Here is a 5,408-nt window from a genome sequence, read left to right on the forward strand (position 1 = left end):
CCCCCCCCGCTGGGCCGACAGGAACCAGAGAGAGGAACCGGGCCGACAGGAACCAGAGAGAGGAACCGGGCCAACAGGAACCAGAGAGAGGAACCGGGCCGACAGGAACCAGAGAGAGGAACCGGGCCGACAGGAAAACCCGGAGACCGGCTCAGAGAGACACAGGACGGACCAGCAGCTGCTGAAGAGAGAAACAGGAAAAATGATCAGAAATCACCAAACCATCAACAGGCAGCCAATAACAGACAGGTGAATGGTAACTGGTTACCAGTAACAAACTGGTAACCAGCGCATATTGAACATGAATGACAGAAGTTCTGCTGATGGTTCCAGTTCAGAGTTTTGGGTCAGAACCAGAACCGGGATCTCAGTGTTCTGGTTTAACTCCAGGAAGTTCTGATTCCTTTTAAGGTCATGGAAGAGAATCTAGTTCACAGTGAGCAGAAAACATCTAGATATTCTACATCTATGTTTAACTGAAATTTTAAAATCTGTTTTCTGTCAAAGAAACTAATTTAAAATGTTTGAACCTAATTTCACACCCAGAACCTCCAGAACCAGCTGGAGCTTCAGCCGGTGACCCGGATGGAAACGCTCCGGGTCACATGACCTCTGGCGGCGCCCGGTCGGTCGGCTTCCCGTTTCTCCGTGGATTTCTGGCCTCCTGCAGGTTTTCATCTCTGAATTTGGCCTCATTAATGCAGATTTTAAACAAATGCAGCGTTTCCAGTTCCTTAAAACCTGTTAATTACAGTTGCTGGTCGGGATTTCTCCCCCACATTAGACTAAAACCCTCCTGCAGCTTCTTCTCTCCCAGATACAATTTCATGCTTCACAAAGTGCCGCGACTTTAATTTCCTCGGCTGCTGCAGCCTGTGGAGCTGGCAGAGAACAACAGGTCATGAAAACAAACAACTGAATGAATGTGAAGGAGCACCGGCTCTGAGGAACGCAGGCTGGTCTGGGGTCAGAGGTCACCGGAGGCTGCAGGCGGAAACGTCTCCAGGTTTACTGACCGAATCTGAGGAGAGGAAGAATCACCATGGAGAAAAAGAAACGCTTTAATACGGAGAATAGCTTCAAACTAAACATTCAGCTTCAAACTAAATAGCTTTGATGTTCTCTGGACTTGATAAAGCGCTACACGAATACAGGTCATTTAGTTAAGTTAAATATTCAGGTCTAAACTAAATATGAATGAACATGACGGTGAAAAAATGACTGAAAAATCAACCCTCATTGTGTCTCATTAATGGCTGAATAACAGAAATTATTGCTGTTCATTTTTGACTGGGTAACGTTAAAATGGCGCCCATGTGTTTATGGTGGACGTTCAGTTAACAGGAAGCAGAAACCAGAGGAAGCCTCTAATGTGAGGAAATCCTGTCAGAACTTCCTGCTCCTCCTGGTCCGTTTTCTGGTTCTGGTGAAGCGTCCCGCTTGGTGTGGGTGGAGGAGGAGTTGGGCTGTTTGCTGTGCTTTAATCATATTTCACGCCGACCTCACTTATCTTCCTCTGCTGTTGTTTAAGGCCTGTCAGAGCAGATATATCAGCCGCCGCCGGCCTGCTGCAGCGCTCTGAGGCTGCAGCACATCTTCAGGGTTCACACGTCACGCTGCAGCAGTGGCTACGTATCCACTTCATCCAGTTTCTGCCTTCCTCAGAGGAATCAGACAAACAAAAAACACTTTTTATGTGCTCTGAGCCGGTTTTAAAGCCAGAAAGAGTCAGGATGTTTCCCTCCTGATGGTCCAGTCGACCCGGTTCTACTGGAACCAGAACATCTGCTCCACCTCCAGCTGCTGTGGCTCTGAGTCAAACCAGCCTGTTCCCCTCCTGGCCTGTGGGGGCGCTGCACCAACAACCACTGAAGGAAACAACACAAAAACCTCTGAAGACTCTGAGAGCAACTTCCTTCTTCACCAGATGGAAACAAGATGGAGGCGTCAGATTTTAGCAGTTGGATGATTTCTCTTTAGGCTAAAGACCAGGAGCCATTTCTGCTGCTAGTGCTAGGCTAGCACGTTAGCTTTGGTTGGATTTACCCAGAATGCCCTGCGCTAGGGTAGGGTTAGGGTTAGGCCCTGCGCTGTAGTCCACTTCCTGCTTGACGTTCACATATGCATTCAAACCGAACCAGAGTTCACTTCTACCGAACCAAAATAAAAAGTTAAAAGCTGAAACAGCAGCATATAAATAAAACTGGAGAGTAGTAGGAGAATGTAGCGGAGTGTAAAATGGCTACAGAGCTACATCAGGATACCTCAAGCAGTCAGGCAGCCCCTGCAATACAAACCTTACAGAAACAGATTTAATTTATCATATTTAGAGGAATATAAGTTTGTAACATAACCACTATGTTTGTGTGTTTTTTCCTGTATAAAATACATTGAAGAGAAAATGTATCATCTGATGGGTATAACAGTTGCTGTTATTTCTTTGTAAAATTATTCGGAGTTTCCACTTTTAAAACTGATTTTTGGGCAGGTCATGCTGATTTTTAGGTGTGGCTGAGATTTAGTGTATAAAAAGGGGTGTCGGCGCGCGGCGGCGCAATCAGAGTGGAAGACGCTCACCGTCAGATCCGTGCAGCGGGAGACTTGAATTAAACGATTAGAACAAATAATAAAGCAAAGAAAGGAGGTAAAACGGAAAATGAAAGTTCGCCCCAGCGCTGCGGATCGTGCGCTTTAGGAGCTGGATTGGAGCTTCTGCCCAGGAAACGCCGCCAGGTGCAGGAGGACGCCAATTGGCCAGAGGACGCCACCGGGGGGGAAAGGAAAGACATTCCCGGTGAGATCTGGACTTTACGTTTCTTTTTGGGGATTTTTGGTGGTGCCACTCCTTTTTCTCATTTTTTGGGGGGAGGTTTTTGACGCTTGGGGATTTTTGGTTTTGGATTGAGACTTTGGATTAAAAAGGAGAAATTCTCCCATTATATGGAACTCGTTTCTGGACAATATTCGTATTAAAAAGGATCAAGAAGATTTGGACATTTAACCATTTGAGCTTCTTTACTAGCATGAACTAAGTGGATTAAAACTATCCTAAATTTATTTTGAGAGAGTTTTGGTTACTGATTTATTTATCAGGATAACTATTATTATTTTCTTAGTTCGTGTTTTTCGTAATAAATTATTGTTACAAAAGGTTAACATAATTTCTTATTTGAGTGTTTGGCTATTTATTTACTTCTCCATTTAACTGGTGAAACATATTTTGCCTGATGCCTGTGACGTAACCCCCTTGTGTGTATTTGTAAGTTCTGCTTTAAATGGGAGCCGAATTTTACAAGTTTGACTCTTTAACTGAAAATGAATGAAAACAGTATAAGAATCAAAACTTGCCGAGTCCGACGGAGATGAACTGAAATAAAGAAACAAATCAACATGAAGCTCAAACTGACGGCAACCAGCAATCGCCATTCAGAGCTTCATTATTTCACCGAAGCTTTGACAGATCAACGTCTGTCAGGAACTTTAACTGAATGCTTCTGCTCCAAACAGAAACATTCAGAAATTATTTGACCCCTGACCTCTGGCATTTATCAACAGTAAGATGATGAGCTGAATCTGAACCAGCGGAAACTTCAAACTCTTTCATCAGTGGGGGTCAGAGGTCATGCAGACACCAAACCCCCGAATAAGCCTCAGTCATCTATCAGCGCAGCACCTGAGCCACGCCGCCATCTTGTCTTCATGACTCATAGAGGAGGCGGCCGGCGATATTTCCTGTCGCCTCTGATGGCGGTGGAAGCCATTTGTCACAACAGCTTTACCTTCGCTGGAGGAGAAAACAGGAAATAAATGATGGCCACCTTGATCCCAGCTGGCCACTAATCTTTCCCAGACGAGCCGCTGAAGTCCAGACGGCCCGACGAAACCGCCGCTGGTCCTGGAGATGAACACCAGAGAACCAGATGCTCCTGTTGGGAAAGAGAAAAGAAACGCACGTCTGAAAACCGTCAGCAGTTCCGGAAGTTGCATATTTTTCGCTTATGCAACTTTTATGCAGGAGGCTGAAGAAGAGGAGGGTTCTTTGGTCTTCATCCAGATGTCATGAGGTAATTTCCTCCTGATGTGACGACGGAATGATGAAGCAGGAACTGTGAACATTTATTAGCTCATTTTTCAAAATTATTCTGTTGAACCACATTTAAAAAGGAATGTCTGACTGTTGTTTCTGAAACAACCGGTCAGACCCAGGAGGCGGGTCTTAGTGCTGTCAATCATCGTATGCAACTCAGACCCTCCCCCTTGTTCTCTTAGCTGGTTACCACAACAAAGCTTGGTATGAATGCTAAGGCTAGTTAGCATAGCCGATGATACACAGCTTTGCTGTAATGGAGCCAGCAGCACCTTGAGCAGCGTATACGTTGAGTGATTGACAGCGCTAAGCCTCTCCTCCTGGCTCTGATTTGTTGTTTTTGGCAGGCTGCATTTCTTCAGAGGCATTGACAGCTCGGAGCAGGAGGAGATGGATCCTTTCACAGGTTATCTGTTTCATGTCACACAGACAGTCTTAACTATTATGTAAAAACATTTTTGTAAAAGTTTCATAATGCAGCTTTAACAGAGAATGCCAACAGTTTTATCCTGGCGTGTCTTTCCCATCGGCTCTGGCTCAGCTCTTCGTCTTTTCTGGTTTTGTTGCAGCAGCAGGTGAGTGAGCGTTGCCTCTCTGCAGAAAGCAGAGGCCCGTTTATGTGACTACAGTGCCACCTTGTGGTTGGTTGTAAAACTTTCCAGTTAAAATCCAAAACGGGTTTCGTCCAGTTCGGACATAAACCTGTAATTATTTAAATACATCTAAGCTCTTAGGAATTTATAATTTTCTCTCCTCAAACATACTTTAATCATATTTATTCTCCATCTGATGTCTTTTATTCAGTTCAAGCAGTTATTTTATTTTATTTTTTTTTTAATGTGTGCATCTGTAGGCCTGCCTCAATAATAAAATGAAAATGGCAGGAGTATTGGCTTGTATTAATTGATTCGAGAATTAACTCCCCAAACGCAATGCTTAGTTTGTGCTAAACAATCTCCACTAGAGGGCGCTGTAGGCTCAGTGTGTAGAGTCGGGAAAGCTTGAACGGCTTCATTAATTTCAACCATACAGCTGCAATCGTTGTAATCAAATGTAAACCCAGTGACTTTTACACCTAGCATAACAGTAGGGTTCATATTTAAACCTCCATGTTAGGAAAATAACTTTTTAAAACGTGTTTAAAATTCAGGCTTTCTATTGGAGCTCAGCGAGTCACGTGACCAGAAATGAACACGTTGGTTTCTTTTTCAAGCAAACCTTTAGTCTGATTTGAGTCATTTATCTTTATTTCCTGCTGAACACATCAGTTCAGTCTAAACTTTATTTTCTATTTACACTGCTTGTTTTTTGAGCGATAAAA

Source organism: Poecilia formosa, unplaced genomic scaffold, assembly GCF_000485575.1.
Source record: "Poecilia formosa unplaced genomic scaffold, Poecilia_formosa-5.1.2 Scaffold572, whole genome shotgun sequence".
NCBI classification, from domain to species: domain Eukaryota; kingdom Metazoa; phylum Chordata; class Actinopteri; order Cyprinodontiformes; family Poeciliidae; genus Poecilia; species Poecilia formosa.